General features: G+C 41.9%; 1 long non-coding RNA gene across 2 annotated transcripts in view; it reads left to right on the top strand.

Annotated features, from left to right (window-relative positions):
• Positions 1-12,666, top strand: part of LOC129653319 (uncharacterized) — a 31,532-nt gene extending 18,866 nt beyond the window's left edge. For both annotated transcript variants that reach the window (XR_008715062.1, XR_008715063.1), the window contains exons 2-3: positions 3,291-3,475; positions 5,422-12,666. This is a non-coding gene — a long non-coding RNA (uncharacterized LOC129653319). The remainder of the gene's footprint in view (positions 1-3,290; positions 3,476-5,421) is intronic.
• The last annotated feature ends 11,044 nt before the right edge of the window (positions 12,667-23,710 follow it).

Genomic DNA, 23,710 nt, shown 5'->3' with positions numbered 1-23,710 from the left:
CATGTGGCATGTGGGATCTTGGTTCCCCAACCAGGGATTGAACCCACGCAACGTGCAGTGGAAGCACAGATGTTTAATTTTTTTTTTTTTTTTTAAGCAGGAGAAGGAATGATTATTACTAGCAGCAAGTAAGGAAAACACGTTTCCAAAGTAGAGTCTCCTTAACAGCAAAATTGGGCAAATTTTAAGCTAAAGGCACATGCATATTCATGAGGGGGCTTCAACAGAGAAGAATGCAGCAGAGAATTGGGGCAAAGGTTGACAGAGCTTTAGTTGACTGAAGTCAGGAGGGTCAACATCATCATTCCATCCTCCACCTGGTGGGGGCCTTAGTTCCTGGTCTCAGGACTTAATGAAGCTCACGTTCTTGATGTCTTATTGCAGAAAGGATTCAGCGAGACAAAGTGATAGACAGGAAGTGGAGTTATTTAGAGAGAAACACACTTCACAGACCGTGGGCCATCTCAGAAGGTGCGAGCAGCCAGAAGCTCAGATTCTTAACCACTGGGCCACTGGGAAAGTCCTGTGAATTCACTAAATAGCTGCACCTGGGAACTTCATGCACATAAGAGAACAAATCCGACTTAACATTCCTGCTTTCATGGATTTTATATTCTAGCAAGGGGGATACAGATAATAAATAATAAGCATATTAAATAAAGTGTTTAATGTTAGAAGATGTTAAATGCGATGAAAAAAGAAAAGAGCAGAGCAAAGGAGACCAGGAGTGCCAGTGGGGAGGATACAGTGTTAGACAGGGAGGTCATTCTAGATGTCATTGAGAAAGAGATTTCAAAGACTTGAAGGAAGTGGTTAACTCAGCTCTTTTCTGAGGGAAGAGTGATTAAGGCAGAGGTAACTTCTAGAGGAAAGGTGCAAAATGGGAAGATGTCTGGCCTGTTCAAGCAGCCGCAAGGAAGCCAGAGTAGCTGGAGGGGAAAGAGCTAAGAAGAAGGCTTCAGGGAAGTGAGGAGTGTGGGGGAGGCGCTGAAACAACAGAGCCTTGTATGCCGCTGTGAAGACCTTGGCTTCCACCTTAAATGAGATTGGAAGTCACTTTCAGGATTTTTGAGAGGTGGCATGATCTGACATTCAACAGGATCATTCTGGAAAGATGGCGGCAGCAGGGGAGGCGTACTTTTGGGACATTTCTGAATCTCCCTGTAACAACAGATGGAGAAACGAGAATGAAAACTAAAAACCCTGGGACAACATTTAGCTCAAAATTAGGTGACAAAGTGTCTTCACAAAAAAGACATGGACAGAAACACATCAGCAAAAGCCATAAGACCTGCATGGTATCAGCTTCTCTGTGTCATGGTATCAAACAGGCAAATTTGAGAAGATCATTCTGCAGGCAGGTGACTGTGGGGCCTGAGGTCAGGTCCCGGGGCTGGAGCACAACAGTCCCTCTGAACTTTTGAAACTGCCCATTGCAGGCTCCTTTCCTGGACACAGTGCTATTTGAGGAGAAATTGCTGGGGGTGTATTCAAAATACAACAAAATAGGACAAAAGAGATGCAGAAAGAAGCAAAAAGTAATGAAGATGACAAGGATTTGAGAGAATGTGACACATATTTCAGATTGGCAAAAATATATAAATTATATCCTATATAATTTATATATATATTAATATATAATTATATATAATTATTAGTATTATATATTAATTAATGGGAGTCCTGAAGAAGAAAACCAAAGCAAGGAAACAAAAACTAAACACTGTAACTTAAGAAAATTTGCCTAAATTTCAAAAAGAAAAAGGAAAGAGATTTTAAACTATATATTGGAAGAGCATATAAAGTGCTGGAGAACAAACGTATTAGTAAAACTTTTAGATTGTAAAGGAAGTGAAATGAACATGTTACTTATAAGAGAAAGGAAATTCGTTTATCATCAGACTTTGTCATAGCAATACTTTATGCCAGGATCAAATGGAGTACCATTTTTAAGTTACTCAAGGAAAGATGAACTGAGGATTTTATTTAAGGTTGGGACTTCTTTAAGAAAAAAAAAAGTATTTATTTGGATGCTTTGGGTAGTTGTAGCACATGGGATCTTTACTTGCAGCATCCAGGATCTTTTTTTTTTTTTTAGTTGCAGCAATGTGAACTCTTAGTTGTGGCCTGTGGGATAGAACCCCACCCCACTGCTTTGGGAGCATGGTGTCTTAACTACTGGACTGCCAGGGAAGTCCTGAACTGAGGATTTTAAATCCAGCAAAATTTACCTTTAAAGTAGAAATGGCCCTGACAAATTTATCAACAAGCAAGAGCTCAAGGAATATTGTTCCATGAGCCCTTCATAAAGAATGTTGTGAAAAACGTGCTTCGGACAAGCTGAATGATTTAGGAATAATTGGTATAAAGACTTTTATGAAAGTCGCTCAGTCATGTCCGACTCTTTGCGACCACATGTACTATAGTCCATGGAATTCTCCAGGCCAGAATACTGGAGTGGGTAGTCGTTCCCTTCTCCAGGAGGTCTTCCCAAGCCAGGGATCGAACCCAGGTCTCCTGCATCGCAGGCAGATTCTTTACCAGCTGAACCACCAGGGAAGTCCATAAGGACTGTTGGTGAATATTAAATACACGGCTCCTTGTAGAATTAGATTAAATGAGAGTTAGCAGTAGGGCATTGGAGAAAGCAATGGCACCCCACTCCAGTACCCTTGCATGGAAAATCCCATGGATGGAGGAGCTTGCCGTCTATGGGGTTGCACAGAGTCGGACACGACTGAAGCGATTTAGCAGCAGCACTAGGGCATAGTGTATGTAATAACAGCAATATGCTCTGACAAGGTAAATTTAGTATAGCCATTAACAGATAAAGAACAGGAATGGCATAAACAAAAGCGATCTGAAGGGCTGGGGTGGAAAAAATATTCTTACAAAGGAAAATATGTCCTTTCGACCAGTTCTCAGGAATGCCTCCTGCCCTAGCCAGTCTATTTTCATCTACAAAGGCTCCTGACTGAAAGGAGCTTTGCAGTGAAGTTCAAACAGCCACCCACTCGCATTTTTCTAGCCCACAGGCTGTTTCCCTGCCCAACAAACACCATCCCATGTCACTGCAGGCCTATCTGTGGCGCTAACAATATCCTGCAGACAAGACGGTTCAGGAGTTCACATTTTTATGAAGTTCATTTTTTGCCACCTGTGTTCTTTTTGGACTGGCTTAACATTCCCCAGCCCTGGAGAACAGGCTGCAAGGGAATCGAGCTGGACTGACTGAAAGCTGGAGGCCCTTGTTCTTGTTGTTCTCTTTAATCTGGGTCTGTAATCCCCAGGAATCCGGCCGTGGCCTACGCCTTCTCACGGTTTCCCGGTTCCTCAGCGACTTCCTGGCACGGATAGACTCGGGGTCCGCAGGAGTACCACCTCCCAGCCCTCCCGCTGCCCTCCGCCTTGCCTTTCTTTCTTTCCTGCCTGGAGCTTGAGCCTGATGTGCAAACACACACAATCCATCTCTTATGTAAGTTTCCTGGTCCCTGAGCTGGGTGACTCAGCACGGGGTGGTGCCTCGCACTTTCCCAGCCTGGGGCAGCACGCTAGCAAGCTGTCATGGAACACAGAACTGCCGATGGGGTCCAGCTCAGCAGCCTTCCCCAGTGTGTCTGCTGAGCCCGTGAAATCCGTGGGAACCACCTGAGGGCTTAGCACACGGACCCATGCGGGTGGAATTCTCCATCTCCCTGCCCACTTCCTGTTTCTTCCTCTCCCACCTTTGGCAGAGGGTCACGGGAGCTTTACATTTGGTTCTCCTCTGCCCGGAGGCTGCCACTTTTTGGGTCCCAGCTAAGAGCTGAATGTTTGTGTCCCTCCAAAATTCGTATGGTGAAACCCTAACCTCCGCCACCCCTAGTGGAATGGTGTTAGGAGGTGTGCCTTTGAGAGGTGATTGGTTTGCTTACTTATCTACCTGCTGCCCTGGGTCTTCCTTGTGGTGTGTGGACTCTTCGGTCCGGCAGGCAGGCTTTCTCTAATTGTGGGGCACAGGGGCTGGCCTAGTTGAGGCACGCATGCTTGTCTTGTGGAACACCGGCTCTGGAGCACACACACTCAGTAGCTGCAACATGCGGGCTTCTCTACTTGTGGCGCGTGGGCTTAGTCGCTCCACGGTTTGTGAGATCTTGAAATTCCCTGGTAGCTCAGTTGGCAAAGAATCTGCCTGCAGAAGTGGAATCTTTGCTCCCGAGCAGGGATGGAACCCATATTCCCTGCATGGGAAGGTGGATTCCAGGGAAGTCCTGAGAGGTGGTTGGTTTAGATGAGGTATCAAAGGTTGAAAGTCCCCTTCTCTCTGCTGTATAAGGATGCAGTAAGCAGGTGGCCATCTGAGAACCAGGAAGAGGGTCCTAACCAGAACCCCACCAGGCTGGCACCCTGATCTTGGACTTCTAGCCTCCAGAACTGCGATTAATTTATGTTTCACCCACAGAGTGTCTGTGGTATTTTGTTACAGCAGCCCAGCAGCCCGAGCCATCAGTCCCACGGACCTGAGTGAGCCCCCATGTCTGGGTTCTACCAAAGCTCTCAGGCAGGCAGCAAATTGGTGCGGGAGGATACACCCTTGGTGTGGCTTGCTGGGACCCAGACTCACTCTCACTCTCTCAAAGGAAGGCTACTGAGAACACTGGTCATAGAGAGGACAGACTTCGGCTGGTTCTGTTAGGGGAAGACTGACTGAAACCGCCCACCCTGGCACCATAGAAACCATTTACATGAGTTGTTTTATGACAGGAGGCCCTGGTAAGGAACACAGAACTAATAAGCCACCACCAACCAGAAGAGTTTGGGAAAGGTCAAAAGGAGACACCACATGTCTGACCACCTCCCAGAACCCTTCTCTCTGGCATCCATCTTGGCTGAACAAGGAGTGCACCACCAGAAAGGACTCTGAGTCAGAATGATTGGCTAAAGGCAATCGGAAACTAATCCCATCACCATAAAACCCGAGACTGCAAGCCATGTGGCAGAAAGTTCTCCTGGGTTCCCTTAACCTCCTGTTCTCCATCCAGGCACCCCTTCCCAATAAAATCTCTTGCTTTGTCAGCACATGTGTCTCCTCAGACAATTCATTTCCGAGTGTTAGACAAGAGCCCAGTTTCAGGCCCTGGAAGGGGTCCCCCTTCCTGCAACAGCTCTGTTCTTGGGTCTGGCTCTCCCTCATTTCCCTCTTCTGCAAGCATGTTATTGAGTTTCCTTTCCGTTCCAGGACAGGGACAGGTGCTGGCATCCTGCTGATTGCTGGACTAGGAGCCAGAGACCTCAGATTCTAGTACAGGTCTCGTCACTAATCAGGTGCTCACAGTTAAGCAGCTTGCTTTTTCCCTTTGTGCCCCAGGCATGCATCTGAGCAACACCTGCCTTAGAACTGTTACTTGGTCATTAATAAAAGCTGTGTGCTGGCTCCTCCAGGGTTGCAATATGGTGCTTAACCAGACAGCTTCGATTGCTGCCCTCCTGGAGCCTGCATTCCAGAGCGAGGAGGCGACAGAAGAAATAGGTAAATAAGACAATTACTGCCTGTGACAACTGCTCTGAGGGAGATGCTGAGGATGAGGAAACAGCCCCTGGGAGGACGTGATATTTATTTCAAAGCCTCCACCTGCAAACTGAGAAGCCAGCCCTGCAACCTGGGAAGAACGTTCCAGGCAGATCTCTGAGCTAATAAAAGTAAAAATGCTCTATGAACTATATAGTGCAATGCAGTCATCAAGTTTAATAGGAGTTAAATTGCCTTCAGCCTGTGTGGCTTTGCCGCGCATTCCTTGATCACAGCCTGGAGCTGGCTTCACTGGCCAGTGTCTGGAAGGCGACGTAAGGACAATGAAGTCCCAGGGTGTGGTGGGAAGAAGGGTGGATGAGTTCTGCTGTCTCTGAGGATGTGATGATCCAGCCTTTCTAGGCAGACCCATTTCCTCCCAGTGTTTTGGATCTTTGTCACCATGCTTGCAACATGCAGCTGGCATTTATGGAGCACCTGTTGAGAGATAGGGACTCTCCCCTCCTCTGAACAGGCACTCAGGCCTTGGGAAGGCCCCCTCTCCCAGCCTGTCCATGTGTGGGTCCATGTTGGCTGCTATCCATTTGTTTGTTATTTTGCTGTCTGGCTAGATCCCTCTGGGGAGCCAGTGGGGCTCCAGGCATGCCTGGATTGTGAACTGAGGCAGTTTACCTCAGTAAAGAGGGGCCACTCAGGGGCCGGAATGTTTTCACGTGTCTTCCTGGACAAATATCCAGGGGCCTGTGAAGCGGTCATGCAGTGTACCTACCTTAGCAAACTCCAGCAGCAAAGTGCTCCAGTTGACCGAGTGAGCAGCCTCAGCTCAAGGGACATAGGAGGGCTGCTGCTTCACGTCCCCTCAGAGTTAGGGATGCTGGACAGAGAGCCACAATGCTGGAGTCCCTGCCTGTTAAGCCTGCGGCCCACTCTGCTATTTTGTGTTCCTTCCTTTGGTGCTAACATTCTCTAGCTGTGTGACTTTAGGAAGACGGTAGTTTTCAAACTTCAACGGGCATCAGAAATCTCTGAGAGCTTGTGGAAGCACAGCTCCTTGAACTTGCTGAATCAGTAGCTCTTTGAGTTAGGGGTGCAGGAGTTTTTGTTTTTAACAGGCATTGAAGAGTGATTCAGACTGCACGTAAACCGCAGCTGGGGAAACCTGGCTGTTTAAAGTCATGATTTAGGTCACACCTCCCTTAAAGGACTGATGGTTCCTCAGGGAGTCCTGAAGCCAGGCTGCCAGGCAGGGTTCCTGGCGGCACCATGAGAAAAAATGCCTCCTCCAAGGTGGCCCGAAGCTTCCCAGAGTGTGGGGCCCAGGGCGTGTGCTCAGTAATGCTAACTGTACGGATGAAGACTTGAGACTTGGAGAGATGGAAAGGGCAGCTGGGGATGGGCTGTTAATTACATTTGTGCTGCCAGAATGCAAGTTCTAGAAAAGTACGGGCTTATTCTTAATTATTCCCAGGACCTGATCCATAAAATGCTAAATGAATTAATGACACCACCCACTTCTCTCTCCCTTGGGAAAGACAGAATATCTGAAAGCCCAGTGAAATAGACCTACCGTGTCTGACAAAATTCCCTAATTCCTCAAATATCTGATTTAAATGGACTCAAACAGGGTCAACGTTGTGTGATTAAAAAATAAACTCAGGACATCAAGGTATTTTTTGATACCCAGTGACAGGCAAACACATCAGCTGGGTGTAGCAAAGTGAGTCATGCAATTTCTATTGTAATGAGAAGGGTGGAATAATTGATTTCCCTTTCTTCCCCTTAAATATCAGGCCCAGAGCAGTTAACCCATCAGGAAAAGTTACTAAATAACAAACTTCATTATAAGCAAAGAGAAAACAAATTAAACTCATATTGGAAAACCATTTTAGACCCACCAGGTGGGCAAATATACAGTCTGACAATAGTGAGTGTTGGCCAGGATGTGGTGGAATAAAAAGTCTAGTTGGCTGCAAGTGGTCAAGCACTTAGGAGAAAGAATTGGACAACCTCAAGCAAAGTTGCAAATGTGCCTGCCTGTTTCATCACTCAGCACTCCCACTTCTAGGGAGTTACTCAATTCTTTTCTCCGCCCAAATGTCTCTTTATCTCTTTTGTCACTGTGCAATCGAAGAATTGATGCTTTTGAACTGTGGTGTTGGTGAAGACTCTTGAGAGTCCCTTGGACTGCAAGGAGATCCAACCAGTCCATTCTGAAGGAGATCAGCCCTGGGATTTCTTTGGAAGGAATGATGCTAAAGCTGAAACTCCAGTACTTTGGCCACCTCATGCGAAGAGTTGACTCATTGGAAAAGACTCTGATGCTGGGAGGGATTGGGGGCAGGAGGAGAAGGGGACGACAGAGGATGAGATGGCTGGATGGCATCACTGACTCGATGGACGTGAGTCTGAGTGAACTCTGGGAGTTGGTGAGGGACAGGGAGGCCTGGCGTGCTGTGATTCATGGGGTTGCAAAGAGTCAGACACGACTAAGCGACTGAACTGAATTGAACTGAATCTAGAAATCACTTTTTAAGTGAGGAGAAAAACAGTTTCTTCTTCTATTTATACTCACTAAAGGAGAAACCTGGAGCCAGGTTTCCTAACTCCAAAATGTTAATAAATAAGTAAAAGGAGTTCGCATTTGCATTTCACCGAACACTCAGTTCGACGGGGAAGGGCGCTGGCCTCCTCTCTGCTCTCAGCTGTGTGTGGCAGCTGCAGTCACCCACTGCCTTGGAATCTGGAGGGCATGGGTCGCCTCACAATCAGGCTGGACTTCTCTTCGCTCAGGACTGTTACTGGGAGCTGTCCTTTGTGTGCGTGCCCAGTTGCGACCTTTGTGACCCTGAGGTCTGTAGCCAGCCAGGCTGCTCCATCCGTGGGATTCTCCAGGCAAGAATACTGGAGTGGCATTTGGGTCACCTCTAACTCCCTTTTCCCTCTTCTCTTCTCCATGTAACGCTGTGAACCTCTCTGAGTGACCCTCACAGTAGAGAAACTTTTCATCTTTAACGTAGATGTTTTATCAATGGTGCTGTATAGAAGGAGAAGTTTTGAAACTACTGTAAAAATAAGACCGATAACTGGAAGTAGGAGGCTTAAGTCCAAACCCTGACTCCAGGGAACTCCTGACTCCAAGGAACATTACTTGACAGGAGCTCATCAAACGCCTCCATACCGACACTGAAACCAAGCACCACACAAGGGCCAACAAGTTCCAGGGAAAGACATACCAAGCAAATTCTCCAGCAACAAAGGAACACAGCCCTGAGCTTCAAGATACAGGCTGCCCAAAGTCACCCCCAAACCACAGACATCTCATAACTCATTACTGGACATTTCATTACACTCCAGAGAGAAGAAATACAGCTCCATCCACCAGAACATCGACACAAGCTTCCCTAACCAGGAAACTTTGACAAGCCACCAGTACAAACCCACACATAGTGAGGAAACGCCACAATAAAGAGAACTCCACAAACTGCCAGAATACAGAAAGGATGCCCCAAACTCAGCAATTTAAACAAGATGAAGAGACAGAGGAATACCCAGCAGATAAAGGAACAGGATAAAAGCCCACCAAACCAAACAAAAGAGGAAGAGATAGGGAATCTACCTGATAAAGAATTCCGAATAATGATAGTGAAATTGATCCAAAATCTTGAAATTAAAATGGAATCACAGATAAATAGCCTGGAGGCAAGGATTGAGAAGATGCAAGAAAGGTTTAACAAGGACTTAGAAGAAATAAAAAAGAGTCAATATATAATGAATAACGCAATAAGTGAAATTAAAAACACTCTGGAGGCAACAAATAGTAGAATAACAGAGGCAGAAGATAGGATTAGTGAATTAGAAGATAGAATGGTAGAAATAAATGAATCAGAGAGGACAAAAGAAAAACAAATTAAAAGAAATGAGGACAATCTCAGAGACCTCCAGGACAATATTAAACGCTACAACATTCGAATCATAGGGGTCCCAGAAGAAGAAGACAAAAAGAAAGACCATGAGAAAATACTTGAGGAGATAATAATTGAAAACTTCCCTAAAATGGGGAAGGAAATAATCACCCAAGTCCAAGAAACCCAGAGTCCCAAACAGGATAAACCCAAGGCGAAACACCCCAAGACACATAGTAATCAAATTAACAAAGATCAAACACAAAGAACAAATATTAAAAGCAGCAAGGGAAAAACAACAAATAACACACAAGGGAATACCCATAAGGATAACAGCTGATCTTTCAATAGAAACTCTTCAAGCCAGGAGGGAATGGCAAGACATACTTAAAAGGATGAAAGAAAATAACCTACAGCCCAGATTATTGTACCCAGCAAGGATCTCATTCAAGTATGAAGGAGAAATCAAAAGCTTTTCAGACAAGCAAAAGCTGAGAGAATTCTGCACCACCAAACCAGCTCTCCAACAAATACTAAAGGATATTCTCTAGACAGGAAACACAAAAATGGTCTATAAATTCGAACCCAAAACAATAAAGTAAATGGCAGCGGGGTCATACTTATCAGTAATTACCTTAAACGTAAATGGGTTGAATGCCCCAACCAAAAGACAAAGACTGGCTGAATGGATACAAAAACAAGACCCCTACATATGTTGTCTACAAGAGACCCACCTCAAAACAGGGGACACATACAGACTGAAAGTGAAGGGCTGGAAAAAGATTTTCCATGCAAATAGGGACCAAAAGAAAGCAGGAGTAGCAATACTCATATCAGATAAAATAGACTTTAAAACAAAGACTGTGAAAAGAGACAAAGATGGTCACTACATAATGATCAAAGGATCAATCCAAGAAGAAGATATAACAATTATAAATATATATGCACCCAACACGGGAGCACCGCAGTATGTAAGACAAATGCTAACAAATATGACAGAAGAAATTAACAATAACACAATAATAGTGGGAGACTTTAATACCCCACTCACACCTATGGATAGATCAACTAAACAGAAAATTAACAAGGAAACACAAACTTTAAACAATACAATAGACCAGTTAGACCTAATTGATATCTATAGGACATTTCATCCCAAAACAATGAATTTCACCTTCTCAAGCGCACATGGAACCTTCTCCAGGATAGATCACATCCTGGGCCATAAAGCTAGCCTTGGTAAATTCAAAAAAATAGAAATCATTCCAAGCATCTTTTCTGACCACAATGCAGTAAGATTAGATCTCAATTACAGGAGAAAAACTATTAAAAAATCCAACATATGGAGGCTGAACAACACGCTGCTGAATAACCAACAAATCACAGAAGAAATCAAAAATCAAAATTTGCATAGAAATGAATGAAAATGAAAACACAACAACCAAAAACCTGTGGGACACGGTAAAAGCAGTCCTAAGGGGAAAGTTCATAGCAATACAGGCACACCTCAAGAAACAAGAAAAAAGTCAAATAAATAACCTAACTCTACACCTAAAGCAACTAGAAAAGGAAGAAATGAAGAACCCCAGGGTTAGTAGAAGGAAAGAAATCTTAAAAATTAGAGCAGAAATAAATGCAAAAGAAACAAAAGAGACCATAGCAAAAATCAACAAAACCAAAAGCTGGTTCTTTGAAAGGATAAATAAAATTGACAAACCATTAGCCAGACTCATCAAGAAACAAAGGGAGAAAAATCAAATCAATAAAATTTGAAATGAAAATGGAGAGATCACAACAGACAACACAGAAATACAAAGGATCATAAGAGACTACTATCAACAATTATATGCCAATAAAATGGACAACGAGGAAGAAATGGACAAATTCTTAGAAAAGCACAACTTTCCAAAACTGGGCCAGGAAGAAATAGAAAATCTTAACAGACCCATCACAAGCACGGAAATTGAAACTGTAATCAAAAATCTTCCAGCAAACAAAAGCCCAGGTCCAGACGGCTTCACAGCTGAATTCTACCAAAAATTTAGAGAAGAGCTAACACCTATCCTGCTCAAACTCTTCCAGAAAATTGCAGAGGATGGTAAACTTCCAAACTCATTCTATGAGGCCACCATCACCCTAGTACCAAAACCTGACAAAGATCCCACAAAAAAAGAAAACTATGGGCCAATATCACTGATGAACATAGATGCAAAAATCCTTAACAAAATTCTAGCAATCAGAATCCAATAACACATTAAAAAGATCATACACCATGACCAAGTGGGCTTTATCCCAGGGATGCAAGGATTCTTCAATATCCGCAAATCAATCAATGTAATACACCACATTAACAAATTGAAAAATAAAAACCATATGATTATCTCAATAGATGCAGAGAAAGCCTTTGAAAAAATTCAACATCCATTTATGATAAAAACTCTCCAGAAAGCAGGAATAGAAGGAACATACCTCAACATAATAAAAGCTATATATGACAAACCCACAGCAAACATTATCCTCAATGGTGAAAAATTGAAAGCATTTCCTCTAAAGTCAGGAACAAGACAAGGGTGCCCACTTTCACCATTACTATTCAACATAGTTTTGGAAGCTTTGGCCACAGCAATCAGAACAGAAAAAGAAATAAAAGGAATCCAAATTGGAAAAGAAGAAGTAAAGCTCTCACTGTTTGCAGATGACATGATCCTCTACATAGAAAACCCTCAAGACTCCACCAGAAAATTACTAGAACTAATCAATGACTATAGTAAAGTTGCAGGATATAAAATCAACACCCAGAAATCCCTTGCATTCCTATACACTAATAATGAGAAAACAGAAAGAGAAGTTAAGGAAACAATTCCATTCACCATTGCAACGGAAAGAATAAAATACTTAGGAATATATCTACCTAAAGAAACTAAAGACAGGAGGAGCCAAGATGGCGGAGGAGTAGGACGGGGAGAACACTTTCTCCCCCACAAATTCATCAAAAGAGCATTTAAACATCGAGTAAATTCCACAAAACAACTTCCGAATGCCGGCAGAGGACATCAGGCACCCAGAAAAGTAGCCCAACTCTTCGAAAGGAGGTAGGAAAAAATATAAAAGACAAAAAAAGAGACAAAAGAGGGAGGGACGGAGTTCCGTCCCGGGAAGGGAGTCTTAAAAAGAGAGAAGTTTCCAAACACCAGGAAACCCTCTCACTGCCGAATCTGTGCCGAGCTTTGGAAGCACAGAGGGCAACATAAAAGGGAGGGGAAAAAAAAAAAAATAAACAATTAAAAATCGCGGACTGTGAGCCCTACGGGAACTCCCCCAGCGGAGAAGCAGCGCAGACGCCTGCACACGGCATTAGCAAGCGGGGGCTGGGCAGGGAAGTGCGGCGCGGGCTGTGTCCCTTAGAGTAAGAATCGGGCCGAATGTCCTGAGCGCTATCTGAGCGAAATAATTTGGGCTAGCAAACCAGACTGTGGGATATCTACCACGCGAAAAGCCAGCCCTAACCTAAGACACCGCCAGGCCCGCGCACAGAACAAAGGACTGAACAGAGATAGCCGGCTGCAGACCTCCCCCTCCGGTGACAGGCAACCAGAGCCGGAAGGGGGCAATCGCAGCCCCAGAGAGACACTATCTATAAAACTGTAAGCAGGCTTCTTTGCTAACTAAAACTTCTTGGGGGTCTGGACGGTCAACATCTGCCTGAGAAGGTGCGCCGGTTTTACACCCAGATAACCGAGTGGCGGGGAGGCGATAAGTCGCAGCATTGGCGCCCGCCAAGCACCTCATCGCCTGAGCTGCTCGACCTGGGAAGAACACAAAACGCAGGCCCAACCGAGTCTGCGCCTCTGAGGACTACCCGAGTGCCTGAACCTGAGCGGCTTGGACCTGGGAGCTCAGTCCAGGGCCGGCCTCTGATTGTTCCCGGCGGAACAACCTAGAGCCCAAGCAGTGTGGGCAGGGAGGTTACACGCGCCGTGAGCGGGGGCAGACCCAGTGTGGCTGAGGCACTTCGAGCGCACACCAGTGTGATCTGTTTGCAGCATCCCTCCCTCCCTCCCCACAGCGCGGCTGAACAAGTGAGCCTAAATTAAAAAAAAAAAATAGGGTCCTCCACCGTCCCCTTTGTGTCAGGGCGGGAACCAGACACTGAAGAGACCAGCAAACAGAAGAAGCTCTAACAGAGGGAAACGCCTTGGAAGCTACAGGCCATAGATTAAAACCCTGTGGTTACTACGGACTACATAGGAAGGGGCCTATAGATCTTGAGAAATATAAGTCGGACTAAGGAACTGCCAAAAATGAACTGAACCCACAATACTCACAACAAAACCAGAGAAAGACCTAGATATATTTTTACTATTTTTACGATCAATCTTTCTTTCTTTCTTTTTTTTTTTTTAATTAAAAAAAAAAATTTTTTTAAGTCCTCTATTGTCCTTTAATTTTCACTTTTATAACTATTACTTTGCAAAAAAAAAAAAAAAAGACCCTATTTTTTTTTTTTTTTTTTTTTCTTCTACAGCAAACTTCATATATATATTTTATAATTTTTTGACCGTGGTTTTTTTTTTTTTTTTTCCTTTTCTTTTTCTTTTTTCTTTTTCTTCTTTTCTTTAACATTGCATTTTTGAAATTCCAAACTCTACTCTAGATTTTTAATTTTAGCCTTTTGATATATGTTATCAATTTTGTACCTATAGTTTTTGTCATAATTGCTGTGACTTTTTTTTTTTTCCTCTGTTTCTTTCTCTTCTTCTTTTATATAACATCGTATATCTGCAATTCCAAACTCTACTCAAGATTTTTAATTTATGCTTTTTGGTATTTGATATCAATTTTGTACCTGTATTTTCTTTATAATTTTTGCGACATTGTTTTTGTTGGTTTGTTTGTTTTCTCTCTTTATTTTTCTTCTTCTTCTTTTTTTTTTTTTTTTTTTAACGTTGTATTTTTGAAATTCCAAACTCTACTCTGGATTTTTAATTTTTGCTGTTTGGTATTAGTTATCAATTTTGTACCTGTAGTTTCTTTATTACTTTCACGACCTTGTTTGTTTTTCTTTGTTCGTTTTTTCTCTCTTTCTTTTCCTTCTCCTTTTCATTAACATCGCATTTTTGAAATTCCAAACTCTACTCTAATTTCTAATTTTTGTTTTTATGTATTTGTTACCAATTTTGTACCTTTAAGAACCCAATCTTCAGGACCCATTTTTCACTAGTGTACGAGATTACTGGCTTGACTGCTCTCTCTCCCTTTGGACTCTCCATTTTCTCCACCAGGTCACCTGTATCTCCTCCCTAACCCCTCTCTACTCTACCCAACTCTGTGAATTTCTGTGTGTTCCAGACGGTGGAGAACACTTAAGGAACTGATTACTGGCTGGATCTGTCTCCCTCCTTTTCATTTCCCCCTTTTATCCTTCTGGCCACCTCTGTCTCCTGCCTCCTTCTTCTCTTCCCTGTATAACTCCGTGAACATCTCTGAGTGGTCCAGTTGTGGAGTGCACACAAGGAAGTGACTACTGGCTAGCCCACTCTCTCCACTATTGATTCCACCTCATCTCATTTGGGTCACCTCTAACTCCCTCCTCCCTCTTCTCTTCTCCATGTAACGCTGTGAACCTCTCTGAGTGACCCTCACAGTAGAGAAACTTTTCATCTTTAACGTAGATGTTTTATCAGTGGTGCTGTATAGAAGGAGAAGTTTTGAAACTACTGTAAAATTAAGACCGATAACTGGAAGTAGGAGGCTTAAGTCCAATCCCTGACTCCAGGGAACTCCTGACTCCAAGGAACATTAATTGACAGGAGCTCATCAAACGCCTCCATACCGACACTGAAACCAAGCACCACACAAGGGCCAACAAGTTCCAGGGAAAGACATAACAAGCAAATTCTCCAGCAACAAAGGAACACAGCCCTGAGCTTCAAGATACAGGCTGCCCAAAGTCACCCCAAAAACATAGACATCTCATAACTCATTACTGGACATTTCATTACACTCCAGAGAGAAGAAATACAGCTCCATCCACCAGAACATCGACACAAGCTTCCCTAACCAGGAAACCTTGACAAGCCACCTGTACAAACCCACACACAGCGAGGAAACGCCACAATAAAGAGAACTCCACAAACTGCCAGAATACAGAAAGGACACCCCAAACTCAGCAATTTAAACAAGATGAAGAGACAGAGGAATAGCCAGCAGATAAAGGAACAGGATAAATGCCCACCAAACCAAACCAAAGAGGAAGAGATAGGGAATCTACCTGATAAAGAATTCCGAATAATGATAGTGAAATTGATCCAAAATCTTGAAATTAAAATGGAATCACAGATAAATAGCCTGGAGGCAAGGATTGAGAAGATGCAAGAAAGGTTTAACAAGGACTTAGAAGAAATAAAAAAGAGTCAATATATAATGAATAATGCAATAAGTGAAATTAAAAACACTCTGGAGGCAACAAATAGTAGAATAACAGAGGCAGAAGATAGGATTAGTGAATTAGAAGATAGAATGGTAGAAATAAATGAATCAGAGAGGATAAAAGAAAAACGAATTAAAAGAAATGAGGACAATCTCAGAGACCTCCAGGACAATATTAAACGCTACAACATTCGAATCATAGGGGTCCCAGAAGAAGAAGACAAAAAGAAAGACCATGAGAAAATACTTGAGGAGATAATAGTTGAAAACTTCCCTAAAATGGGGAAGGAAATAATCACCCAAGTCCAAGAAACCCAGAGAGTCCCAAATAAGATAAACCCAAGGCGAAACACCCCAAGACACATAGTAATCAAATTAACAAAGATCAAACACAAAGAACAAATATTAAAAGCAGCAAGGGAAAAACAACAAATAACACACAAGGGAATTCCCATAAGGATAACAGCTGATCTTTCAATAGAAACTCTTCAAGCCAGGAGGGAATGGCAAGACATACTTAAAATGATGAAAGAAAATAATCTACAGCCCAGATTATTGTACCCAGCAAGGATCTCATTCAAGTATGAAGGAGAAATCAAAAGCTTTTCAGACAAGCAAAAGCTGAGAGAATTCTGCACCACCAAACCAGCTCTCCAACAAATACTAAAGGATATTCTCTAGACAGGAAACACAAAAATTGTGTATAAATTCGAACCCAAAACAATAAAGTAAATGGCAACGGGGTCATACTTATCAGTAATTACCTTAAACGTAAATGGGTTGAATGCCCCAACCAAAAGACAAAGACTGGCTGAATGGATACAAAAACAAGACCCCTGCATATGTTGTCTACAAGAGACCCACCTCAAAACAGGGGACACATACAGACTGAAAGTGAAGGGCTGGAAAAAGATTTTCCATGCGAATAGGGACCAAAAGAAAGCAGGAGTAGCAATACTCATATCAGATAAAATAGACTTTAAAACAAAGGCTGTGAAAAGAGACAAAGATGGTCACTACATAATGATCAAAGGATCAATCCAAGAAGAAGATATAACAATTATAAATATATATGCACCCAACACGGGAGCACCGCAGTATGTAAGACAAATGCTAACAAGTATGAAAGAAGAAATTAACAATAACACAATAATAGTGGGAGACTTTAATACCCCACTCACACCTATGGATAGATCAACTAAACAGAAAATTAACAAGGAAACACAAACTTTAAACGATACAATAGACCAGTTAGACCTAATTGATATCTATAGGACATTTCATCCCAAAACAATGAATTTCACCTTCTTCTCAAGCGCACATGGAACCTTCTCCAGGATAGATCACATCCTGGGCCATAAAGCTAGCCTTGGTAAATTCAAAAAAATAGAAATCATTCCAAGCATCTTTTCTGACCACAATGCAGTAAGATTAGATCTCAATTACAGGAGAAAAACTATTAAAAAATCCAACATATGGAGGCTGAACAACACGCTGCTGAATAACCAACAAATCACAGAAGAAATCAAAAAAGAAATCAAAATTTGCATAGAAACGAATGAAAATGAAAACACAACAACCCAAAACCTGTGGGACACGGTAAAAGCAGTCCTAAGGGGAAAGTTCATAGCAATACAGGCACACCTCAAGAAACAAGAAAAAAGTCAAATAAATAACCTAACTCTACACCTAAAGCAACTAGAAAAGGAAGAAATGAAGAACCCCAGGGCTAGTAGAAGGAAAGAAATCTTAAAAATTAGAGCAGAAATAAATGCAAAAGAAACAAAAGAGACCATAGCAAAAATCAACAAAACCAAAAGCTGCTTCTTTGAAAGGATAAATAAAATTGACAAACCATTAGCCAGACTCATCAAGAAACAAAGGGAGAAAAATCAAATCAATAAAATTAGAAATGAAAATGGAGAGATCACAACAGACAACACAGAAATACAAAGGATCATAAGAGACTACTATCAACAATTATATGCCAATAAAATGGACAACGTGGAAGAAATGGACAAATTCTTAGAAAAGTACAACTTTCCAAAACTCGATCAGGAAGAAATAGAAAATCTTAACAGACCCATCACAAGCACGGAAATTGAAACTGTAATCAAAAATCTTTCAGCAAACAAAAGCCCAGGTCCAGACGGCTTCACAGCTGAATTCTACCAAAAATTTAGAGAAGAGCTAACACCTATCCTGCTCAAACTCTTCCAGAAAATTGCAGAGGATGGTAAACTTCCAAACTCATTCTATGAGGCCACCATCACCCTAATACCAAAACCTGACAAAGATCCCACAAAAAAAGAAAACTACAGGCCAATATCACTGATGAACATAGATGCAAAAATCCTTAACAAAATTCTAGCAATCAGAATCCAACAACACATTAAAAAGATCATACACCATGACCAAGTGGGCTTTATCCCAGGGATGCAAGGATTCTTCAATATCCGCAAATCAATCAATGTAATACACCACATTAACAAATTGAAAAATAAAAACCATATGATTATCTCAATAGATGCAGAGAAAGCCTTTGACAAAATTCAACATCCATTTATGATCAAAACTCTCCAGAAAGCAGGAATAGAAGGAACCTACCTCAACATAATCAAAGCTATATATGACAAACCCACAGCAAACATTATCCTCAATGGTGAAAAATTGAAAGCATTTCCTCTAAAGTCAGGAACAAGACAAGGGTGCCCACTTTCACCATTACTATTCAACATAGTTTTGGAAGTTTTGGCCACAGCAATCAGAGCAGAAAAAGAAATAAAAGGAATCCAAATTGGAAAAGAAGAAGTAAAGCTCTCACTGTTTGCAGATGACATGATCCTCTACATAGAAAACCCTAAAGACTCCACCAGAAAATTACTAGAACTAATCAATGACTATAGTAAAGTTGCAGGATATAAAATCAACACACAGAAATCCCTTGCATTCCTATACACTAATAATGAGAAAACAGAAAGAGAAATTAAGGAAACAATTCCATTCACCATTGCAACGGAAAGAATAAAATACTTAGGAATATATCTACCTAAAGAATCTAAAGACCTATATATAGAAAACTATAAAACACTGGTGAAAGAAATCAAAGAGGACACTAACAGATGGAGAAATATACCATGTTCATGGATTGGAAGAATCAATGTAGTGAAAATGAGTATACTACCCAAAGCAATCTATAGATTCAATGCAATCCCTATCAAGCTACCAACAGCATTCTTCACAGAGCTAGAACAAATCATTTCACAATTTGTATGGAAAAACAAAAAACCTCGAATAGCCAAAGCGATCTTGAGAAAGAAGAATGGAACTGGAGGAATCAACCTACCTGACTTCAGGCTCTACTACAAAGCCACAGTTATCAAGACAGTATGGTACTGGCACAAAGACAGAAATATAGATCAATGGAACAAAATAGAAAGCCCAGAGATAAATCCACGCACATATGGACACCTTATCTTCGACAAAGGAGGCAAGAATATACAATGGATTAAAGACAATCTCTTTAACAAGTGGTGCTGGGAACTCTGGTCAACCACTTGTAAAAGAATGAAACTAGAACACTTTCTAACACCATACACAAAAATAAACTCAAAATGGATTAAAGATCTAAACGTAAGACCAGAAACTATAAAACTCCTAGAGGAGAACATAGGCAAAACACTCTCTGACATACATCACAGCAGGATCCTCTATGACCCACCTCCCAGAATATTGGAAATAAAAGCAAAAATAAACAAATGGGACCTAATTAACCTTAAAAGCTTCTGCACATCAAAGGAAACTATTAGCAAGGTGAAAAGACAGCCTTCAGAATGGGAGAAGATAATAGCAAATGAAGCAACTGACAAACAACTAATCTCGAGAATATACAAGCAACTCCTACAGCTCAACTCCAGAAAAATAAATGACCCAATCAAAAAATGGGCCAAAGAACTAAATAGACATTTCTCCAAAGAAGACATAAAGATGGCTAACAAACACATGAAAAGATGCTCAACATCACTCATTATCAGAGAAATGCAAATCAAAACCACTATGAGGTACCATTTCACACCAGTCAGAATGGCTGCAATCCAAAAGTCTACAAGTAATAAATGCTGGAGAGGGTGTGGAGAAAAGGGAACCCTCTTCCACTGTTGGTGGGAATGCAAACTAGTGCAGCCACTATGGAGAACAGTGTGGAGATTCCTTAAAAAACTGGAAATAGACATGCCTTATGATCCAGCAATCCCACTGCTGGGCATACACACTGAGAAAACCAGAAGGGAAAGAGTCACGAGTACCCCAATGTTCATCGCAGCACTGTTTATAATAGCCAGGACATGGAAGCAACCTAGATGTCCATCAGCAGATGAATGGATAAGAAAGCTGTGGTACATATACACAATGGAGTATTATTCAGCCATTAAAAAGAATACATTTGAATCAGTTCTAATGAGGTGGATGAAACTGGAGCCTATTATACAGAGTGAAGTAAGCCAGAAAGAAAAACACCAATACAGTATACTAACGCATATATATGGAATTTAGAAAGATGGTAACAATAACCCTGTGTACGAGACAGCAAAAGAGACACTGATGTATAGAACAGTCTTATGGACTCTGTGGGAGAGGGAGAGGGTGGGAAGATTTGGGAGAATGGCATTGAAACATGTAAATATCATGTATGAAATGAGTTGCCAGTCCAGGTTCGATGCACGATACTGGATGCTTGGGGCTGGTGCACTGGGACGACCCAGAGGGATGGAATGGGGAGGGAGGAGGGAGGAGGGTTCAGGATGGGGAACACATGTATACCTGTGGTGGATTCATTTTGATATCTGGCAAATCTAATACAGTTATGTAAAGTTTAAAAATAAAATAAAATTAAAAAAAAAAAAAAAAAAAAAAAAGAAACTAAAGACAGACCTATATATAGAAAACTATAAAACACTGGTGAAAGAAATCAGAGAGGACACTAACAGATGGAGAAATATACCATGTTCATGGATTGGAAGAATCAATATAGTGAAAATGAGTATACTACCCAAAGCAATCTATAGATTCAATGCAATCCCTATCAAGCTACCAACAGCATTCTTCACAGAGCTAGAACAAATAATTTCACAATTTGTATGGAAATACAAAAAACCTCGAATAGCCAAAGCGATCTTGAGAAAGAAGAATGGAACTGGAGGAATCAACCTACCTGACTTCAGGCTCTACTACAAAGCCACAGTTATCAAGACAGTATGGTACTGGCACAAAGACAGAAATATAGATCAATGGAACAAAATAGAAAGCCCAGAGATAAATCCACACACCTATGGACACCTTATCTTTGACAAAGGAGGCAAGAATATACAATGGATTAAAGACAATCTCTTTAACAAGTGGTGCTGGGAAATCTGGTTAACCACTTGTAAAAGAATGAAACTAGAACACTTTCTAACACCATACACAAAAATAAACTCAAAATGGATTAAAGATCTAAACGTAAGACCAGAAACTCTAAAACTCCTAGAGGAGAACATAGGCAAAACACTCTCTGACATACATCACAGCAGGATCCTCTATGACCCACCTCCCAGAATATTGGAAATAAAAGCAAAAATAAACAAATGGGACCTAATTAACCTTAAAAGCTTCTGCACATCAAAGGAAACTATTAGCAAGGTGAAAAGACAGCCTTCAGAATGGGAGAAGATAACAGCAAATGAAGCAACTGACAAACAACTAATCTCGAGAATATACAAGCAACTCCTACAGCTCAACTCCAGAAAAATAAATGACCCAATCAAAAAATGGGCCAAAGAACTAAATAGACATTTCTCCAAAGAAGGCATACAGATGGCTCACAAACACATGAAAAGATGCTCAACATCACTCATTATCAGAGAAATGCAAATCAAAACCACTATGAGGTACCATTTCACACCAGTCAGAATGGCTGCGATCCAAAAGTCTACAAGTAATATATGCTGGAGAGGATGTGGAGAAAAGAGAACCCTCTTACACTGTTGGTGGGAATGCAAACTAGTACAGCCACTATGGAGAACAGTGTGGAGATTCCTTAAAAAACTGGAAATAGACCTGCCTTATGATCCAGCAATCCCACTGCTGGGCATACACACTGAGGAAACCAGAAGGGAAAGAGACACGTGTACCCCAATGTTCATCGCAGCACTGTTTATAATAGCCAGGACATGGAAGCAACCTAGATGTCCATCAGCAGATGAATGTATAAGAAAGCTGTGGTACATATACACAATGGAGTATTATTCAGCCATTAAAAAGAATACATTTGAATCAGTTCTAATGAGGTGGATGAAACTGGAGCCTATTATACAGAGTGAAGTAAGACAGAAAGAAAAACACCAATACAGTATACTAACGCATATATATGGAATTTAGAAAGATGGTAACAATAACCCTGTGTACGAGACAGCAAAAGAGACACTGATGTATAGAACAGTCTTATGGACTCTGTGAGAGAGGGAGAGGGTGGGAAGATTTGCGAGAATGGCAATGAAACATGTAAAATATCATGTATGAAACGAGTTGCCAGTCCAGGTTCGATGCACGATACTGGATGCTTGGGGCTAGTGCACTGGGACGACCCAGAGGGATGGAATGGGGAGGGAGGAGGGAGGAGGGTTCAGGATGGGGAACACATGTATACCTGTGGCGGATTCATTTTGATATTTGGCAAAACTAATACAGTTATGTAAAGTTTAAAAATAAAATAAAATTAAAAAAAAAAAAAAGAATACTGGAGTGGGGTGCCATGTCCTCCTCCAAGGGATCTTCCCAACCCAGGGAGTGAGCCCATGTCCCTTGCGTCTCCTGCGTTGGCAGGTAGGTCCTTTACCACTAGTGCCACTTGGGAAGCCTGAGCTGTACTTTAAGATGTGCTACGCTTGAGAGGAGTCCAGCCCTGACCATTGGATATGCATTTAGAGTTCTGACCATCACTTATGGTCAGAATCTCAATTCTACTTTTATTTCCTGGTGAGAACTCCTTAATCTATATTCAAGTTAGTGTACTTAGTTAAGGTATGTGGGCAGGGGCTTGGTCCGCATCCAGATAGATGCAGAAGAGAATGAACCCTGAAATCTCAACCCATCAGCAACATCGGTTATTACATATTATGTGTTCATCAGACAATACGTATGGTATTGAGTGTTTCTTTTCTTACTGTTATAAATGTGAAGCCCATGTCTTTTGAAAGGCTATTGAAAGTAAATGCATTGCCTGTCACCATTATCCAAGACTTTGATTCCGTATAATAAAAAGGGACTTAGTACAGAGCAGTGGTAACTTAACTTTCATGGGAAGATGAGGAAAGAACAGAGGGGAAGTTAATATGTAAAGAGATACTCCATTCTTGCACAGGTTTCCACGTGCTGCTGATGCTGCTGGACCATAGTTTGAGACTACACACCCCCATCTGGACCCTATTAAAATGCATCTCTTGACCAGTCACAGGAGGAGCCTGGGAGGGGGAGGAGAAGCCAAGGGAGAGGAGAAGTCAAGACAAGTTGACCTCAAAGGTACCACGGAAAAGGTAAGGGGCTCCAAGACAATGGTCAGCTCTCTTTCTACTCAGAGAGCCTGAGTTTCAGAGATAAAAGTCTGCTTTTCCAACGAGGAAGCCACGGTGGATAAACAGATCTCTTTCCTTAGCTGCCAGAACAAGCACAGCTAGATAACAGTTCGTAGTCTCCCAAACTAAACATCCATCATACCTGTGACTTGCAGTATCGATTTGTGTTCTAAATCAATTCTAGCTTCAATGTTGAAAATCCCCAAAGATCTAAACCAGAGGTTAAAGCGGGAGGGGGGGGGAGGGGGGGGTGCGGGAAGTGG

The sequence above is a fragment of the Bubalus kerabau genome, chromosome 5 (genome assembly GCF_029407905.1).
Source record: "Bubalus kerabau isolate K-KA32 ecotype Philippines breed swamp buffalo chromosome 5, PCC_UOA_SB_1v2, whole genome shotgun sequence".
Lineage (NCBI taxonomy): Eukaryota > Metazoa > Chordata > Mammalia > Artiodactyla > Bovidae > Bubalus > Bubalus kerabau.
This window is presented reverse-complemented; position numbering and strand designations above follow the sequence as displayed.